This window comes from Mustela nigripes, chromosome 5 (genome assembly GCF_022355385.1).
Source record: "Mustela nigripes isolate SB6536 chromosome 5, MUSNIG.SB6536, whole genome shotgun sequence".
Taxonomy (NCBI): Eukaryota; Metazoa; Chordata; class Mammalia; order Carnivora; family Mustelidae; genus Mustela; species Mustela nigripes.
This window is the reverse complement of record NC_081561.1, coordinates 147,545,754-147,566,169: the sequence shown is the minus strand read 5'-3', so window position 1 is coordinate 147,566,169 and position 20,416 is coordinate 147,545,754. Positions and strand designations below refer to the sequence as shown.

The 20,416-nt window shown below is 59.9% G+C and overlaps 1 protein-coding gene and 1 long non-coding RNA gene across 5 annotated transcripts in view; one reads left to right on the top strand and one right to left on the bottom strand.

The window, feature by feature from the left end:
* Positions 1–20,416, top strand: part of RPS6KA2 (ribosomal protein S6 kinase A2) — a 295,060-nt gene that overhangs the window by 90,435 nt on the left and 184,209 nt on the right. The gene's annotated exons all lie outside the window — the stretch shown is intronic.
* Positions 16,500–20,262, bottom strand: LOC132017533 (uncharacterized). 2 transcript variants are annotated; one of them, XR_009404318.1, is made up of 3 exons: positions 18,154–20,262; positions 17,557–17,689; positions 16,500–17,466 (listed from the first exon to the last, which is right to left on the bottom strand). It is a non-coding gene; the product is annotated as an uncharacterized LOC132017533 (long non-coding RNA). The 2 variants fall into 2 exon arrangements; XR_009404317.1 differs by having other exon boundaries at positions 16,500–17,689.

Below are 20,416 nucleotides of genomic sequence, written 5' to 3'. Positions count from 1 at the left end.
CATCTGCCCTTTACGTGTGTGTGTGTGTGTGGGGTTCTGTGCACGGGGCTGGCATCTGCCCTTTACGTGTGTGTGTGGGGGGGGGGGTTCTGTGCACGGGGATGGCATCTGCCCTTTACGTGTGTGTGTGGGGGGGGGGGTTCTGTGCACGGGGCTGGCATCTGCCCCTTTCGAGGCGTCCTTTCCCACCTCCTCCTCCACTTCCCCCCCGTCCTCCCCCCTCCCCCACTCCCTCCCCCGCCCCCCGCCCCCCTCCCCCCACCATCTCATTATACTGTAAAGAAGGACCTTTGGGAGCAGTTTAGACGCTTCTTGTATTAACGGACGTCCTTGCTCCTGATTTTAAATTTTCTTCACTAAGTATGATGTTTACTACATGTTTTGGGAATACAGCCTTTGCCAAGTTGAAAACATTTTCTTACTCCTATTTTCTGGAAGCGTCTGTGCGGAGGGTGGTGACGTGCTCAGGTCCGGGCTTCTCGGACTGCTCTGACCCAGCGAGGGCTGCCGCGGCGGTCCGCGTCTGGTGGCCATAGCTGACTCGTAGTCAGGAGTGCGGCGGGGAGACAGAGGAGTGGGCAGGTTGAGGACCACTCACAGGTCAAATCGGTGGGCTGAGGCAGTGGAGGAGGTATGGGGCACGAGGAGAAGAATTTCGGGAATGTGGCCCCGTTCGCAGCTCGCGTGGCTGGACGGACACCACTTGTGGAGTCAGGGTGATCTGTGAGAGGTGTGGCCCCTGGCATGCACTGGAGATCTTCAAAATAAGACATTGAGCAGACACTGGATAGAGAGGTCTGGAGCTCAGGGGTGTGACCTGGTTCCGTCCAGATTCCAACAAAATTGAAAGCTGATGGCGAGGGAACGCTCGGAAGTCAGCGGGACCTAAGAATCCCAGAAGTTCTTGAGGGACAAATGGAACTGCAGCGGTCATTAGAGACATGGTCGAAAATACCTTTATGAATCTGGGAAAAGTTCGGAACACCCGGTTTAGAGATCCTGGGTTTGTGGGGGAGCTGGGGGCTCGCACCCAGGCAGAGAGGCTTGCTCGTAAGGTCAAACGCAACATCATGCATTACAGCACTTGTACCTGAATATCTGCCCACGTGAAAAACGGCAAAATTCTCAGAGCTCCAGGAATAACACAGAACGTTAAAAAGCTAAGGCGGCTTAAGCGTATGAGTTAGAGCCCCCTACACCAACACCGTAGCTGGGAAGAAAGTGAGTGAATCCCGAAATGCAATTATCGTCTCCCCTTCAAAGCGTTCGCTAAGGGATTGGCAGGACAGGGCATGAGCCATGAGGCGATCCCCATGCTCCTGAGAAACTTTGGATCGTGTAAAATCACCCGCTGAAAATAGCCAGGGCTTTGGGGACGTATTGGGTTGCAGTGCAACATTCAAAATCTTAGAAACTTTGGGACCGGAACACTAACTGAAAAAGTTACAATCCTAATTTAAAATCCTCGCATAGAAAAAGTTCTATCCAATTCCTAATGAATGAACTATGCTGCGGTACCCACGGAATTTTGCTGTAAACAGAGAAAGACAAGGCAGCATGTGACAGGCCAGCCAAGGAAGGACAGAGTGGCCGACGGGGGGACAAGGTCAGAGAGACACAGTTGCAGGCTTTGCACAAAACACAGTGACACCCGCAGTGGGTGTTCTAGAACATGATCTGTGCTTGGTCCTCCCGATAAAGACCCCGGAGAGTCTTGCAACCCAGATGCTTTCAAGACCGAGCATGTGGCCAGGCAGGACCGGAGTGGCAGCGTGGCTCGGTGGGTGTCATTGGTGGGTGTGTGAGCTTCTGCGTCTCGCCGTGAACGCTGGTGATCGCACACCTGGTGTTCAGCGTGGCGACTTCCGTGGGCTGCCGACGTGTGCCCGTGTCCTTCGCAGCTCCTATACGATGCTCTCGCCGGCTCAGTCCCGTCTCTGTTACGAGGGCGGTTGATAAAACATTTTCCCACCGCAAACCAGGCCGCCTCTCATCAGGAGCTTGCCCGTGTCAGGGGGCTGCGATCGTGAAGGATCAGGTGGGTGGCTGGGGGAGGCTGGTTATCTGCGGAAGCTTCTAGAAGAGGAAGCTGACCTTGAATCACCTTGGCGACCTTCTGTATGTGATCCACACCCTCCTTATGACTATTTGAAGACTGCTGTGTCTGTGACGGGCATTTCAGTGTCTGTTAAGTACGATCCTTGTAGGCGTCTCCCAGTTCTTTGGGGGATGGGCAGTGCTTCTCCAGATGTAACCCCCACTCTTGTGCAAAATCAAGCCCCAACCCGGTTGTGAGATCTGGGAGCCAGATTCTTCCAAAACATGAGAATAATACCCAGAATGAACTGAAGTTCTCCTGAAGACAGCAGCTAGGAAGTAGGCTCACAAGACAGATGTGGCGGCGGAGGACTCATCTGTTCGGTTTTATGCTCTCATCGTGCCTTCCATTCTCCTTTGGTTGTTCTCTCGTGCAGAAGAAGGTCGACACCTTAAAGCAGAAAGGCACATACTAGGTTACCTGAATTGCGTCAAAGCCTTTCTGACCGTAAGCCCAGTAACTGCAGCTTTGCGTGCCGCTACCCCAAGCCTTTGCCCTACGGTTTCACACGCTAAGCATCACTGTTCTCTTCTTCCTACTTCTTCCGTGAGGACACGTCGGGTGCGTTGTCAGCCCAAACCGCTGCTGCCCCTCTCACGGAGAAACCTGCTCTCCTAGGATAAGGAGGAAAGGTCACATCTGAACTGTGTCTGGTCATTCCCATGGCCGACCTCATTGGGAAAGGGGGTTTTAATCAATACATTAGCCATTGGCATCCACCTGTAAGACGCATTCTGTGAGCGGGACGCTTCCCGTTGTGACTGGCGACAACCTGATTTTACCTGTTTCCCTTGGTGAGCTGTGGCCATGCAGGATAACCCAGGGCGCCTTGGAGGCGGAGAGGTCGGGGGCCTCACCCCCGACTTCTCTCTGCAGCTAGACTCGAGAAGGAAGGGCCCGGACCAAGGACGCTGGCGGGGAGGCACGTGGTCTGCGCTGGAGAATCCCTGTGCAGGCCGTGGCAGTGCTGCAGGGGCCGAGGAAGGGCGCACCGAGGCCACAGCAGGGCAGCTGGGCTTCCTCCTGAGGATGGCAGAGGCCTGAAGGGTTTGTAAGCTGGTGGTGTGGTGTGAGAGTGTGTCTGGTCACAGCGTGGAGAGTGGACTGAGACGGGGGCAGGGCGCAGAGCCGCGGAACTCAGGGGACACACAGGTGCGAAGCATGATGAGTCCAAGGGCACGACAGAGAGCCTGAGTCTGTGTGGGGACGAAAGGGAAGGACCCTAAGCAGTCGTCTCGTGCTCCGGCCTGAGTCACGGGCAGAGGATGTGCGGTGGCTGCGGCCATGGGGGGCACGGGCAGCGAGGAGGCTGGGGGAGTGCCGCGGGGCCCTGGGGACCGTGCTGCCCACTGGACACCGGGGGCTCCGTCGGCAGGCGGCCGGTGCCACTTTCTGGAGCTCGGGGACCCCCACAGCTTGGATTAAACCGTGTGTGGACGGTGGTGAATGCTGCCCGGGGATAAGGGGTCCCCAGAGTGGGGCTGAGATACTGCATACCCTCTGGGTGGGTGGAGCTGTAACGCCAGTGACCCGCGCCACCAGCCCAGCCCGGTGCGACCCAGAGGACGGGAGCAAGCGCCTGTGCGGCCACTGGGCGGGTTTGGCCGGGAGCTCCATCCTCAGCAGGAACCACACTGGGACCCTCTCCGAAACGGGGCTGCTCCGCGGATCCGAGCGGGCCAGGACGGCGCGTCTTCAGTGCCTTGGAAGGCCGTAGACGGACAGGAGGTTCCAAACACGGAGATTCTCTGCAAGTTCCCCGAGAAGCAACGCCCGCTCCCCTGACCGCATGGACCGCCTGAAGGTGAGGCTGAGCCGGCGGCCTCCGCGGAGGTCCGACTTACCCATTTTCCACGTCCCCACGTGCCAGAGAAGCCGTGCGGGGCCAAGAGGTTTGCATGGGCCGCCCCTTTGTGGAGATTCACGGGCGTAAAGACATGTTCCATCTTCTTGTTAGGAACGTCACACAGATTCCCAGCGAGCAGCGGCGAGCCATGACACGTGGTGCAGACATGCATGAATTTTCTCAACAGACGGTGACAGTCGTAACCCGACGAGAGAGGAGTCCCTTGCCCGGGGCCGCAGGGATGCTCTTGCCTCAGGGAGACGGAGGCTGAGGTCCTGAGGTCCTCACTGGGCGAACCCGCTGACTCACTTTCTGCTGAGAGGTTGTCTAAGCAAGAACACACGTCCATGGAATGTATTTTTTATGTGTTTCTCTTATTTTTGTTGGTTTCCCTCCCAGATTGCTTAACAGTAAGTCAGCCGGTTTGGGAAAGCACAGAAAGGAACTGGTGGGGATGGCCGGGCCTCCAAGCCGGTGGGCGTGCTCCCTAACGGGGCGGGGGGGGGGGGCACATCCCATTCACTCCCCTCAGGGAGCCGTGGGCTGGGTGTTTGTGGTATGGACGTTTCTTTACAAAACAAACAAACAGACAAACCCTCCATCATGTCCTAATGGCTGGGGCCCTGTCAGGAGCAGTCTGAGGCTACCCCAGATATTTGCCGTCCCAGGTCCGGAGAGACGGGCTGGTCTAGGAGACCGAGGACAACAGCCAGACGCAGGAACAGAGAATCTTTGTGGCTTTGCAGTTAAGCCGCGCGGCGCTGTACGTGGCTCACACTCCTGGTTTCGGGTTTCTGTGGCAGGGGCCCTGCCAACGGGGCAAGGAGATCAGAGCTTGAAAACGACTTGGAGTCTAGGAAAGGACGCGTGGACACAACGCCAACAGCCGTGAGAGTCACGTTCTCTGTGCTCTGCCGTGCGGGCCCCCGGGCTGCAGCGGGAGCCTCACGGGGGTCTGACAGCGGCGACCCGAGATGGCATCCAGCTGCCTCGTCGCTGGCGGCGCGCGTCCTGCTCCCGCTGCCCTGGGCTGCGCGGTAGCGGCTCGTCCGATCTGGGCCCCGCTGGAGACAGGCAGACGCTCAGCCCAACAGGTGGCCGACCTTGGGAGCTCGCCACCCAATGGCGACCGCGGGCCCTATATTAAGTAAATGACCCCGAGGTGTTGGATTAGGTCAGCCGCTAAAAGTGTTGTGGTTTGCTCTCGCCGCAAGGAACCCGCGTCCCGGGTGCCACCCGGTGAGAATCGGCCCGAATGTTTACCAGCTGCGGCTGCGCTTGGAGGTTTGCTCGCCGACCCGCGGGGGGCTCAGACGCTCTGCGCTCGAGGAGGAGCGGGTCCCTACGCCGCCACTTCTGCCTCAGGCAGGATGCTGTCCCGCTTCCGACAAGCCTTCTCTAAGTTCTATGGGGCACTGCTCGTAAGTACCTCCGTTTCGTGTTCACCGAGTGCTTGGCGGTGGGCGGTGCTTCCTGGCCCGGTGCCCAGTGGTCCCGGTGGGAGCCGGGCCGGCCCACTGGGAAGCTCTTCTCAAAGTCACACACGACATTGACCTGCCCCCACCCCACTTCTCAGTATTTCATAAGAGACGGAGGGTAATGGTTTAAAGCACTTGCTTTTTTTACTTTTGTCTTTGCTTAGGCACAAAGTTGTTCTCCATTATTTCTGGTTTTCTTTCAATTTTGGTTTGCGAGAGAGTCCTGCTCTGCGTGGCGTCTGTCCTCTGTCGGACGTCATTCAGTCTCACCCTTGACCGGGCGGACATGCAGGCGCCCTCGTGTCCCTGCACGAGCTCGGATCTCCGGCTGCCCGGCTTTCTTTGCGGCAAAGGGCGATTTTAGCTGAGCCGGAGCTCGAGCCACAGGTAGGAGGCTGAGCTCCGTTCCCTCCTTTTACCTTTCCTGGTGCTCCGTCCTCATCCTCGTCTGTCTTCTCGTCTCTGCCGACTCGATGCCTCTTTCTGCTCCTGTTCCTCCTCGGGGGAGGAGGACACAGCAGGTGCCGGCAGAGGACGGCCAGCTGGGCGGTGAGGTCCTGGACCTTGGCTCACTTTGCGGGACTTCTTCCAGGACCCTCACGCCCAGCTCGCCGGTGCCGCCCCGGGAATGCCTGTGGCTGTCATCACGTCTTGGCTACCGTGTAGTTCACTCTCCCAACACAGCATTCCCTGTCCTGTCACTGGTCCCGCCTCGGGGGACGACTCTTAATGGGTCTGTGGCACAGGACCCGCACCCTGGCTAGCATCCTCCTAGCCTTCTGTGATTCCAATATGCCTTCCGATCCTTGGATAAATGGTAAATGCCTGAAACGCACTTAGCACTGTTGTTTGGAATGTGCCTTTGCCTCAAACCCAGGGGGCCCCCAGCCACTTTGAAGATAAACGATTTGGGCAGGAGTTCTTAGAAAATGTCAGGGCCTGATATGTCGTACACGGGAGCAGACGAAACGTGGAGTAACGTGGTGCAGGTGAAGGAAGCGGCCTGGAGGGGTCCGACCCCACCGGCCCCGCGAGGAGCAGACGGGCAGCCGGCGCCCCGGAGAACCTGGGGACAGACTGCGGCAAGGCTGGGGTGGGAACACGCAGGCTCGCTACCGAGCCCAGGCCCTGCGCAGCCCTCCCTGGGGCGGGAACGTAGGCCTCAGGCACAGACAGGCTGACCGTGTGGCACCGTGTGGTGGACACCGGCCCAGAGGTGGACGTCGGGGGGTCACGGAGCAGGTGCTCTCTCCATTCAGGACACTGAGGACCGGCCGCCAGGACGTAATGCTGGCAGCGGAGGGGCACGTGTCTGATCTGACAGACATTTGGGGGGGGGTCCCGTGCAGCTTCCTGGGTTGAGGCACGAGTGTTTCCATGTCTGGGACACTCCGTGTTGGGGAATCAGCAGGTTTGCCCTGCTTCTGCGGAACAGAAAGCGTTAATTCGCTGATTCGTGGCTCTCATGGGTTCACTCTGCATATGTGGACACATGACCCCGCAGGACTGGGTTTATGTAAGGGTCTCTGGGGGCCACCGTGGATGCAGATGACAGGCGTGACCCCGTGCAGGGCCCGGAGCATCCATGCCGCAGAGACCCAGCTTCCGTCCCGGCACTCAGAGCCGCTCCACGGGGAGGGACGCAGCCAGGACTCCGGGGCTCCACCAGCCAGGCCGGGGGCTCCGAGTAGCCCTCAGCATCTCATCAGTCCCTGTCACAACACCCCCTCTGCAGGGGACAACAGAGGGACGCCCCTTCCCAGCAGTGTGAGGACGCTGGGCTCCGCCCCTCACGGAGAAGATGCCGCCACCAAGCCAACCTCATAGATACGAGGGGGAGGCTTTGTGCAGAGTCTCCCAATATTTGCCCCTAAAGGCCGGGAGAACTTAAATGCACAGCATTCTAGCAGCTGGCTTCCATGGGTGTCCTCAGTTCCCCCGCCTGTCCTGTGGGTCCCCCCACCCTGGCACAGCCCTGTCACCTGTGCTGGGCCAGCAGAGTCTGAGCGTGCAGCTGGAGGCACCTGGCCTGGGACGTGCCCTGGGAACTCTGAACAGTGGGCATGGCCAAGCTCCCTCCCCTCCGCACCCCTGCCTGCTCCCGGTGCGCTCCAGGACACGTTGATCGTTTCTATGTCCCACGTACGTTTTTCCTCTTCCCTGGTCAGACCGAGGGCACGCGCCCCCGGCCGGTGCACACGGAGGTCTGCCGTCCCAGAGCTCCCGCAGACGCTGCAGGAACCCATCACTGCCGTGTGCGCCGTCCGTCCCAGCCGCCTTGCCGTGAATTCAGATGTGGATTCTGTTGGAGGAAGGGGAACCCGTCCTCCCATGGAAGCAAAGGAACATTGTCAGTTCACACAGAGGCACGGGGCATGGGGGGTCGGGAGTGTCTTTCGTGGGGGAGACGTTGCTAGAGGAGCGGCCTACTTTCCGCAGCGGCGCTGGTCCGGTAGCCAGTGGGAGGGAAGCCGGCTGTGGGGTCCACTTGGGGCAGAAGGGCCCGGTGGTTCTCACTGAAGAAAGTGAGATGCATTTCTCCTCGGCTGAAGCACCTTCCATCCCGCTGAGGGGTGCGGGGAGGAACGCCGGGCAGCTCCTTTCCCGGGAGACGTGGGTCATTTGGAAGAAAGCGCTGGGGTGGGAAGCTGACCAGCTGAGCGAGGTCCCTTCAGGCACCTGTGCCTCGTAGGAGCAGATGCTGTCCGAGGCTTGCGGGAGAAGGAACCGGGTGTGATGGGTGTTGGGGGCAGGGGGTCCCCACTGCAAGATGGCCGTGGTGTGATGAGTGCGTTGTCACAGACGGAGGAGCAGCTCCTCCGGGCCACGTTTGCACACCTGGCACTGTCAGAAGGCCCTGTTTCCTCCCCAGAGAAGCGGACGCCCAGGTGCTTGGATGGGTGGGCTCCTCTGAGCAGGGGAGGCAGGTCTACAAGGGGGACAGAGAGGTTGGGCAGCATTGATGTGCAGGGTCTGGGGCTGGAGGGGAAGTATGCTGTGCAGGGCTCCCCACTCCCTGGGACCCTTCCTGAGCTGGGGACGCACATGTGGCTCGGCCTTCTCTCCATCAGTCACACTTACTCTGTAACTCCCCTGGGCTTGGGTCTTTGTCTTCAGCCTCTGCCTTGAAGCTGTTCTCTTGGCTCCATGAGCCCTGACCTGCCGACTTGGGTGACATCCAGGCTCTCTTCCCGCTCATGACTTTTTGGGGGCTGCGGGCTACATGTGTGCAGGCAGACATGCATGTTTATATAGATGTGCGTGTGCACACACAGATGTGAGCGGGTGTGCATGCCGGCAGGCGTGTGTGTAAGGGTGCGTGTGTGTGCGGTGCATTTACCTGCAGGTGTGTGCAGGTGTGAGTGTGCAGATGTGGGCGGATGTGCAGCTGGGTACACAGGTGCACGTGTGTGTGCGTGCACAAGTGTGCTGGTGTGCATAGACGTGTGCATGCTAGTGTGTGAGATGTGGGCAGTGTGCAGCTGTGTACACAGGTGCACATGTGTGTGCATGCACGAGTGTGCTGGTGTGCATAGACGTGCGTGCGTGCCGGTGTGTGCACATGTGTGTAGGGGCAGGCTCCGGTGTCCGGCTGCAGGGACCCCCTGACTGCTGCACCGGTCCATTTCCGCTCCGCCCTCCGGTACCGGTTCTCTCTCCCCGGCAGCCGTGGCCAGCCGTTCGCCCCCCTCCGCCGCCGCCGGTGCCTCCCTGATAGACCAAAGCCCGTGACGCCGGCCGAGTCAGTTTAACCCCTCGGGGCTTTGGGGTTAAATCTGGAAGGTGGAGGACTTGGGCTGAGATCATGGCTCTTTGGAGATCCAGGCTTCTGACCCCTTGTTCCGGGCACTGTTTTAAGTGCAGTACACGTAAGAATCCACTCACTCTCCATCGTTCTCAGGCCGGAGTGTGGGGGTGAGGTCACGTGCTGTGCACACATGCGGGCGTGCGTTGGAACCGCTTCTGCTGCCTCTCCGGCAACATCTGTGCTGTGTAGCTCCCCTGGCATCCCCCAGACGCGGACAGAATCATGGATCCCGCCATGCTCTGTTTCTCAGTCAGCCTGCCTGCCTGCCAAGGCCCGAGTGCCTTTGCAGGCACCGAAGCAGCACCACGTGCTGTTGGCTCAGCCTCTGTGGGTTCCTCGAAACCCGGGGCTAAGTGCGCTTCGGGTTCTGCTCCTTGCTAAGTGCACCTGGGAGAAACGACTGCATGTGGGTTCCTCATCACCAGTTCCCTTAGGAGCGACCCCTGCGCAGGGGTGGCTTTCCCGGTAGCAGGTTATCCCCTGGCTAGGCGGGCAGCCACGTCGGGGCTCTCCTGGGCAGGGGCTCAGAGGAGATTTCCAGCTGTGACCCTCAGCCGTCCCCCCTCTGGCCCCAGTGCCCGTGGGTCCACAGTGGGCTTGCCCACAGCTCTGCACCTCTCAGCCCCCACAAAGACTCCGTGGGGCACGAGCGTTAGTGACCTGGGGAGACATCCCCAAAGACCTCGAAGAGTAGACAGAGGAGAGCTGTGACACCAACCGTGTCCCAGGAAACCGAGAAACCCCTGCTGGGGCTTCTGCCCTGCAGAGCCCCCATCGGCTGTGTCTCAGCCAGAGCCTCCGGTGTCCCCTCTCCTGACGTTCGAGGCCGCCCACCATCCCCGTCCCAGCCCGCTCTGCCCAGCTGGGCTGGCGGAACTCGTGTGCAAGCCCCATGAACACAGCCCCCACCCCAGCGGCAGGCAGGTGGCCTCGGCGTCACTGAGAGTGTCTCGCGGGTCTCATTCCTGCCTTGAGGGCCTTTGATCTTTGTGCACACGCCTCCGAGAGGGATGCTGCTGAGTGCCTGTTTCCCGTGGCTGTGCTCAGACCCAGCACGGAAAACGCACAGTCTTCCACAGGGCACTGGGTCCACAGGCTGGTTCTATTGCCCGAGGGTGACCCTGCCCCGTCTTTCAAGTTCCGGAGCTCCAGAGAAGCCACGGGCAGGCACGTGGGGCTGTAGAGCGTGGGCTCATTTCTGCTCCCGGTGTGGCTGCTACGGCCACCGGGCGGGTGCCACCCGCGTGTCCCAGGCCTCTCCGGTCCTGACTCGTACCTTCCACGCCTCTGCTTGCCTGATTCTTCATCATTACTGCCTCCCTCCACCTGCCACACCCACTGGGGTGCAGTCCCAGGGTGCGCTCACCCCCCACTCGGCCCCGTGTGTGGCCGTCCGGGCAGCACATGTGCCCGCGCCAGCTTTCGGGACAGAAGTGGGAGCACGGTCACTGCCGCAGGAGCACTCAGTGTGGGGTGGTCCCCATGCTGCACAGCTGGGAGCCCTGACCTGGACGTCACGGGGACACAGAGGCATGTGCTCCTGCGGCAGTCCAGGTGGTCTTCATGGAGGAAGTGGCAGGTCTTACAACAGGATCAACAGGATGAGCCGGACGTGAAATGTCGTGGGTGACACTGAGTCTGGAGGCAGGGGACAGGCTGTGGTGGGTGTCGTGGTGCGTGCTGGCGTGAGTTTCGCTCGTGGGCACTAGCACAGCACACCGGCGTTCCCGGAGCTCATGCATCAGCAGCTCTGCACCTCCTCGTGAGGCACAAGTTGCTCAGCAATGTGTCCAGTGACAAGGACAGCCACCGTGTCTGTCCCACAGGGTCCCACAGCAGGAGGACGGACATTGCTCGCCTGGGTGCCCACACTCCCTACCCCAGCGAGCAGCCCCAGCTCTGGCTGTCATTGCCGGAGACGGGGGCCGGCAGGGCTGACCGTGGCCTGGTCCCTTTGCAGGACGCTGGTGTCTCGGCCGGATGAAGCTCAGGCCGTCCGTCTGGTCTGGAAGGGCCCGGGTCTGCCCGGCAGCAGTTCTCCGCAGTCCCCGGACCCAGGCTGTGAGGCGTGGAGGTCCAGGTGCTCGCGTCCTGGCACACACTCGCCAGCCCGTGTCGCCACGTCGGTTCTTGTCTCTCACTTGCGGGGTCTAGTGTTGCCGTCGCAAGAGCGTCTGGACCCAGCCCGGAGCCCTCTGCTGCCGCCTCTTCCCCTCCGTTGCGCGCTGGCGGATTTCTCGGCCCCAGGTTGCTCCTCTCTGCCATGGGAAACAAAGCCCGTGGAAACGTGGACGTCCGGAGTGAGGGTCCAGGGGAAGCCGCCTTCACGAGGGCCGGTCCAGCGCCAGCGCTGCAAGGCTGGGGATGGACTTGAGTTCTCGGTCTCCCCCGGTCCTAGCTGACGTTTGCCCTAGCGCTTGTCACGGCGCACGGCCTGGAACTCTGTCCGTTCTCCGGAGGGGGCCTCAGGCAGGAGGGAAGTCAGAGGTCGGGTCTGGTTCTCACGGCCTGGGGAGGAGGGCGGGAAGGACAGTGGTGGCAGTGAGCCGCAGATCAGGGCACCACGGCGGTCCCAGTCCTGTGCCCCGGCCTGTGCACTCACTGGGTTCACTGACGTCCGCTCCGCCGCACCCACCACCGCGCACCGAGGACGCAGCACCCAGCACCCTCTGTGTGTGGCAGGGAGGCCGGGACAGGGCGGGGAGCACTGGCCTCTCGGCAGCATCTCCCCGACCGTCTAGGGTGTCCCTGTGGCCCACTCCTGCCGGCTTCTGTGTGTCCCCACTCTGTTAAGATGTTCCTTAGACACACAAACACAGCTCTCCAGACTTAGACAAATTCTGCAGCTGCAGAGGGTACGGAGGGAGAACGAGTGCCGTCTGCACGGTGAGGCCCAGAATTCCTCTTAGGAAACACACTCGTTGTTTGCGGGGAAACATGTTGGATAAATACTGCTGTTGGCAGGTGTAGCCGACGAGGTCCCGTCCAGGGGCCCGCTGGGCTCAGAGGGGACGGCGCCCAGCGAGACCCCACCCCTGCCCGAGGGGCACCGAGCCAGGTTCCCTGGACCCCCGTCCACGCCACAGCTGGACGACAGGAGCTCCCCACAGCCTCACTTCGAACCCGTGGGCTCTTACGGGACACAGAGTCCGGGGTGGGACCTGGGCTTGCCCCCCTTTCCTGTGCCGGGGTGAGTTCCCGGCCTCCACGTGTGGGGGTGCTCTGCCCCTGGATGCCTCATCCAGTCTGGAGCCGGTGCCTTAGAGACCAGGCGGCCCCAAAGACCCAGACCCGAGACACCTGCCCGCTCACCTGCCGTGGGCAGCTTCCCAGGTGCGCCAGCCGGTCCCTCGCCCTCCGGCAGCCGGGTGGGGCTGGCCCCACCTCTGAGCTCTGGGTTTGGGTCCCCCAAGGTTTAAAGGGCCCAGAGTGCTTTCCTCTGTCCCTTCTCGGGCGGATGGGCTCTGGCGACATGTGTGGGTGTAGATGCTGATCTGGGGACGTGGATTTCCCCGACAGTAAAGTGCTGGTAACGGAGGGAGGCGTTTCCGCCCTCGATCGTTCCCAGGTGGGTCGTTAACTTATTACAAGTGAAATCTGACGTCATAGGACCACATGATTAATAAGGTAAATTTAGAGCTAATAATTTAAGCTAATAAGATAATTTTTAAACATTCCAGTTCTCTGGAACTGAGGGAACACGATCTGTAGATCATAACTGACTCTTGGAGCAAACATTTTGTCTCTTCTTTACTCGTGGCTCATTCAGGAATATATTGCTACCTTTCTTGCCTTTTCAATGTTTTCTCCTAATTAATTTATAAAATTAAAGGCTTCGAAGTTTTAGACATCTGTGATATACCCCGTAGTATATTCACAGAGACACACAAAGATGTCCGTGGCCGTTGAGCACGCATGTGCTCGGGTTCAAGCCTGGCCTGGCTGCGGTGGGTTCCAGAGGCACTCCATGGCCTAGGACTGCAGAGAGACTCAGCGTGGGTCCCCTCCCAGAGTGCAGGCCAGAGCCACCCTGCGGGGTCTTAGCCCGAGGCACGCGATTCGGCCACGTGTCCTCTCACCGCCGGACCTTCCCTCCGTGTCTCATTTAACTTCCTCATCTGTCGTGTTGCTCTTGAACCCGGCAGTGCTGTGGCCACAAGAGTAGGGTTATGAGCACGAGCACTGGCATTCCTGGTGGGCTTCCAGGAGCAGCAGGTACCGCACGGAGTGGGAGTCACGTCGAGCAGGGGGGTTAGGGAACACTGACAACGGACAGGGCGGCTCTTTGCTGAACGTGGGGTTCACTGCAGTGTCTCTGACCAACGGTCGTGCTGTAGGCGTGCTGAAGCCTGTGTCCTTTGTGTCTGGGTCACACACAAGCTAGGAGGCCCTAGCTTTGGCTCACCCTCCGGGCTCTCCCTCCCACCCCTGCTCTGTCCCCGTGCCCCAGCCTCTGTGCTGCCTGGGAGCTCCGGGCCCCGAGTGTGGCGCGGTGAGCAGGCATCTGGCGTTCACTGATGGGACCCGAGGGTGAACCCCAAGTGCGAAAAGGAGCAGGATGTCCCCTTTTCCCTTCAGTGGTGTCTCAGCTCAGCCTTTTATTAAGTCAACGGGACTGAAAGCACCCAGTGAGTCATACGGCTTTGTTTTTAATCGAGCTTTTATGTTCCTCGATTCATTAATGAATTAAAAAGGGGGAGGCAGGTATATTTCATTGTCTGTAGTCATTGGAGGGGAAGTTTGTTTTGAAATGTGCTCCTTGGGTAAACTGCCTATAGGTTAAACATAAAAGCAGCATCTGAACCCATAGAACGCCACTTAAGGACGAGCACAATTTGATGATTAAACAATGTGCTGTGTACGTTGGATTTCTTCTTTTTTTTTTTTTTAAGATTTTATTTATTTATTTGACAGACAGAGATCACAAGTAGGCAGAGAGGCAGGCAGAGAGAGAGGAAGGGAAGCAGGCTCCCTGCCGAGCAGAGAGCCTGATGTGGGGCTCGATCCCAGGACCCTGAGATCATGACCTGAGCCGAAGGCAGAGGCTTAACCCACTGAGCCACCCAGGCGCCCTATTGGTTTTCTTCTTATCGTCATGAGAATCAAACCCAAGCCCACCGTGCAGGGCCGATGACGTGATGGGGGTCGAGTGACACGCACAGGACGGCCGAGTGCCGGGTCCCCTTGCAGGAGGGTGAAGGACGGGGCTCTCTGGGCCTCGGGGGACACGGGGGTCAGCGCCTCAGCATCCCGGGCGGCCCGTGTGGGGGAAGTCAAGAGAGGACTTTAGCCTCTGGGACAGAGGACACCTGACCATTCTGGGAGCAAACTCTGGGGCTGAAACCGAGACACACAGTGCTAGGACCTGGGGTCCCATGACGAGGGGGCGGCTGACTCTGGGGGCTACGGGACACAGCTCCCCTGCTGCACCCAGAACCCCAGGTGTCGGGGCAGAACGAGGCTCAACCTTCCTTCAGGGTGGCCAGCCCTGGGCGGCAGGGGGGGGGGCACCCTGGGGACAGGCCAACAGGGAGATGCTGAGTGCGGGGCTGAAGGGAGACACGGCGTGGTGTCAGACAGAGACAGGGACGGAGAGGTCAGTGGGCTTGGTGGCCTGCAGGCGGTGATGGGTTTGTGAGCTTGCGAGCCCCGAGCTGCAGTTTGCTGGGACATGAAGGCCGTCTGTCCTCGGGAAGGGGAAGCGCGCGTGCGCCTGTGGCTTCTCCTTGTCGGACGCAGTGTCTGGTGGTCCGGCGAGCCTTCTTCCACATGGGGCTGGAAGCGGGGGGTTGAGGGGGGGCTTGTGCATAAGTGTCCACGCACTTCCCCAAACGTTTCCGGGCCGAGGCACCAAGGAGCAGATCCTTCCTTTCCTGCTCTGATGGTTACCCCCTGCTTCTCTCCGTCTCTTTCTGTCTCTGCTGCTGGCCGCAGAACACAGACCTACTTTGAGCCGAAAGGGGGAGGGGGGCGGGAGACAAGGCGCTGCTGGGAAGTGGGGCACCCCTGCCCCGGGGCCGCTGCGCCACAGCCCGACAGGCCTTCCCCAAGCACAGATGGTGCCGGGACACCCTCTGAGCTGACGCCCGGCTGCACTGTGTGCTGGTCACGGACGGTCTCCGTCCCCCTCCCGTCCTGCCTGCGCTCTGTCCTCCGTGCTGTCCGGTGCTTTCCCAGTTGTCGGGATGTGACCGTGCTGTGACTCGAGGGGCAACAGCTCTCACGTAACTGTGGCTCTGTTGGTGGTTTTGTTCTCCAGGCCCACTGTCTTGTTGCCTATTTGTGCTGAACTCAATTCTGTAAAATTAGTATTTGTGGTGAACACATACGGTCCCCTCTGCCAGTGACCATGACCAAAGAGCCGCTAGGGGACCGGCCGTCTGAACACACACCGCCCTTAGCGCTTTCCGCCCTCCGTCCGGCTTCAGGAGTCCGTCTGCCATCACCGGCCGCGTGCCGGGCGCACGAGTGTTGAGCGTTGCCGCACACGGGGGCTGGGGTGGGGGTCGGGGGTGCGGCCCGAGACGCAAGGAGTGTAGAACTAGAAGACCGGCCTCCGAGCCCCTGGGCGGCTTCCCGCCTGTGGTGGGACCCAGGGCCGCGGGGCTCTCTGCGGCTCCTTGTCCCTCGGTCTTTGTCTCGCCCCCGCCCCCCGCCCACGGATGACTCACAAACCACAGCGTCCCCCCCTGTCGGCTGATGGAGGCTGTGAAGTCTTCACACGTGTTCTTACCCGTGGGGAAGGACGTTAGGACATCATCCCCACGTCATGGAGTTCAGGTCTTCCTTAGGAAAGCCGGGTTTGCCCACGTGACCTGAAGGAGCGCAGAGTCGAAGGCAGGAAGCCAGTCTTCCTGGGAAAGCGGTGCGCACTGGGGCTGAGCTCCCGGGGACGCGGACCGGCATACATCGCAGGGCACGCGGCTCGGAGGGATCTGACTCCTCAGGGCAAGGCTGGGGACACAGGAGGGGGCAGGGACGTGCCCCGAACAAAGACAGAGCCTTTGCCAGGAGCACATGCGTCGCGTGGAAGCAGAGGGACATAGGCAGGACGGGGAGAAGGTACAGACTTGCTTTGTGCTTGGTGCTGCGTCAGCGGGGCCGATGCCGCACCAGCACGGGTCGACGAACAGACAAAGTCAGTGTCCGTGTGCCCACGGGCTCACGGCTGCTTCTGGGCACACCTGCTCTAGAAGTGGATTATTTCATGCCGCTCTGGAATGCTTTTAGTATCAGAAGCTTTTTAGAAGTAATATTCTCTACAGATAATCTACAGCCACACTCCTTTATTTGCTTGAGAGGCTAAATCCCTTCTTAGAAAATGAGTTTTATTGTAAAATTTGTGAGGATATACAGATCAGAAGAGAATAATAAATTTCTGTGGATCTGTCACACACACATAACTTCAAAATGATTAAGTAAAGGCCAGTCTCGTTACTTATGCGTCAACCTCCAGCCCTGCTCTTCACCCCAATTCCAGATTATTTTGAGGGAAATTCTGATCATGATAGTGTCGTCCAAAAATATCTGCCTTCCTTTCAAAGAGTAAAAATTGGGCAGCATCAACACCGACTTGTGGTTGGTAAAATCCGTACAAACAAGCTTGTTACTTTCTTCCATGGTGAGACCCTGTATCTCCTTCTGTGTCCTGCTTTGTTGTTCTCCGTCTCAGCACCACGTGGGAAAACTAGCCCTACCCGCATGGCCTTGACCTCATGTTGGGCTCCTGGAGGGCAATGGCACGGGGGCCAAGCTGTGGCCATATCGGGAGGTGGTTTCCGTGCTGGGCTACCCGTCCTCCAAGTACGCCGGCAACCGTGTGGAAATCCACCTGAGCTTGGTGGATCCGAGGACATTTGTAGCGAGAGGTTCTCCCCAAGGTCAGGAAGGCAAGGTTGAAGGAAGAGCAGCTCTCGAGCATGTGTTTCTCCTGTGCCGGGTGATGGACAAACCCTTCCCCGAGTTCCAGGCGCCATGGCCGCGGACAAGCCACACAGGGCAGACCCCCAGAGCAGTCGTTCCATCGTAATGATGAGGCTCTTTAATGTGCAGCTACGTACAGGGGCATAGATCGCAGGAGATGATTTGAATCTGGAAGAGTCTACAGGTGCAGATATTCCGAGCGGGGTCCCCACGGCAGAACGCTGAGCGCCGCCGAGGCAGGAAACAGATCACTGCAGAGCTCCGAGATGGAAGCTGTCACGGGAGGGCATCTGAGACGTTGGCTCCCTGTGGGCTTTGCACAGGGACACCTGATCAGGTGGGGAAGAGGGGTCTGGGACGGCTGTACGTGCGGTCGCGCGAGATCTCCCGCACAAGACCTTACCTGGTGGAGGGAGGAATTAGAGCACGTGACGGGGAGCAAGGAGCCGCTGAGGGATCCGGGAGCAAAATGACGGAGATGGAGTCGCTCGTCAGAAGACGAGTCCATGGCGGTTACAAGAGAGCCCAGAGGAGGCCTGTTCCAAGAGCCCAGGGAGAGGACGCGAGTGTGGCAGGTCCCTTCCCGAGGCGAAGCTAGGGTGTGCCCGTCTTTCTGTTAGGACCACGGCAGCTTCTTCCCCTTCCGGAGAGAAGCAAACCAATGCCGGCCCCAGAAGAGGCAAGTGTAGCTCAGGGAACAGATGAGACCTTCGTGGGCCTACAGAGAGCTGAGAAAGCTGGCCCCACAGGCACACCTCAGACAGGGTGAGACGAAGCAGCCCTGATCCCGGGAGAAGAAAGCATTCTTCCAGCCTCACAATATGGCTGCTAAAAAAATTACAAAAATGGGGAAAATGTTGGGGAGTTCCTCTAGTCTAGAGACCTGGGACACAGAGAGTAGGATCAGACCGAGAAGGACCATCATTTTCTCTCGCCTGTCATGCTGGGGAGGCCTGCGTATCCTGGACTCCCCGCGAAGGAAGGTGTGGGCGCTCCTTACCTGTGGGGTGACCTGCCCCCCGGGAGCGGCCGGTGCCAGCGACTTGCTGTGTGGCCAGCCTGTCTGCTGTTACGTTGGTGCCTTTCGACATGTAGGGCTGCCAGGAGTATTTTTACAGGCAGGTTATGAACACAGGGGAGAGGCACAGGGGGGTGACCGGGGCAGGGAGCAGGCGAGGACAGGGGAGGCAGAAGTCGGGGTGGCCTGGGGACCCCGGGTCCTCACCCGTCAGGAACCAGTGAGGGGCAAAGGCCAAGGCGCCTGCCCAAATGCCCTGCTCATCTTTGTCCCCATGTCCTCTCCAGTGCAGAGGCGGCTGCGGACGCTGACCTTGGGAGGAGGGTGAGCAGGAGGCCGACCACGGGCCTGGAGGGGCGACGGAGAAACTTCTAGAACCTCAATGACCGTTTTATTTGTTCCCACGGTTCGCTTTCCACGTGTCTGTATTAGTGCTGGACTGAGGATCGTGGATTTTCAAACGTTTCTTTGTGATCGCGACGCTTACTTCTGGTTCACTTCTGGCTCTTCCAAGTGGGAGTTCTGTCATTTCCATACACATGTCCCCAGCACATTCCTGGATCCCGTGCGGTGCTTCCTGATTTCCAGATCCTCGCCTCATCCTGACCTCCCTCCGAAGACATCAACCCACTCTCCGGGCGCCTGCTGGGCTGCATGTCCTGCTGTCCCCTCGGGCTCCGCACGGCAACCCCTGGGGATCCTGGGCCTCCCCGGGGTCGGCTGCCCTGACACCCCTCCCCATCCGGGACCAGCTGGAAACGCCGGCCCGACGTGTGTGTTTACCTTGCTGGCCTGTCCCCGCCCAGGAGAGTCTCCGCTGGGCGCCCGCCCGCTGCGTTCAAAGCGCCATCGTCCCTAATCAAAGTCCACAGTCTTCCACGCTGGAGCCTTCCTGTTTGCCAGAAATAACTTTCTAAATGCATTACGTCACTCTTTTTAAACAAAAAGAACCTATTTATTGACACGGATGACTATGAAGAATTTTCCAGGCGCGGAATACTTGCGGGTTCCTGTTTTCCGAGGGCAGGGGCCGAAGAGACCCTGAGCGGGTTTCCGTATCAGGAGGACAGTCGGCGCCTCCCCCAGAGCTCCGCCCCCGAGCCCACCCATCCGTCCTGGACGCCCTGCGGTCACTGCCCAGCGGGGAGAGAGCGGGTGGCTCCTGGCGGGTATTTATTTGACGGTAACGTTTCAGAACAAGCACATCAGGCTTGCGGGACAGATCCAGGCTGTTTTTAGCGGCAGATGGTGGAAGACCACCAGCGCCTCAGTGTCTCGGACAAACTCCGTCCCCTGGTCCCACCGAGCGCCTTCTTTGTCCGTGAGGGCCCCGCCCGGCACCCACAGCCATCTGCCACTGCCCGGGGCTCTGGACGCGGGGGCGCTGCAGCCTGTGTGGATGCTGGCCAGCAAGCTCTGGGAGCCCCTCGTCTCTTCCAGGTCACCTGACCTCAGCAGAGCCCGGGGCCTGGCCCTTCCACTCCCCACCCCGTGTTTGGGTGGGTGTGAGCTGTGGGGTGAGAATTTCACAGCACAGAACCCAGCTCTCTGGCCTTTTTGGGGCAGCGCGGATGTGTTTGAGTGTGGAGGGGCCTGCACAGGTGTGGCCCAGGCCCCAGAGCTGGGCACTGCACAAGAGGTCCGGTAGCTCCAGAGTCAGTGGGAGTATAATGGCCAAGGGGAGGTGGGAGGAAGCAGGACACAGAGGACAGCTGGGGGCAGGAGGGGCTTGGGGGGCCTGCGCGGGGCGGCCCAGTGCAGTTCCCACACTCGATGCTGCGGGTGTGGGCGAAGGTGAGGAAGCGCTTCTGCTCTCCGCCAGGCTCGAGGCAAGTGTGTCTCCCTCAGCCGAGGACAAGGCTTCCTTCCTGGGAGGCCAAGTCTGCGCAGCGGGCAGGAAGCAAGAGCTTCCTGGCCCTCCGCACGCCAAGGCCTCGGCCTTCCGGGGCAGGTGGCAGGGGGACTGGGGGTCCCTTCTGGTGCTCTGTTGTCCGCGAGCCGTCCCCTCTCCGAGATGGTCCCCGGCCACAGAGACAGGAGTCTGGTCTTCTCCACAAAATGAGCGCTGCCGTCACAGTCACAAGACATGTAGTAAGCATTTATTATTATTATTCAGAACTGAAATCAAGGAGAAGGTTCAGGAGGGTCCGGCTGGCATCGCGTGTGGGTGGGCAGTGGCTGCCTCGCCTCTGTGACGCTCACAGAACCAAGACAAGGAGCTGAGACGGTCCTGCTCTTCACAGCC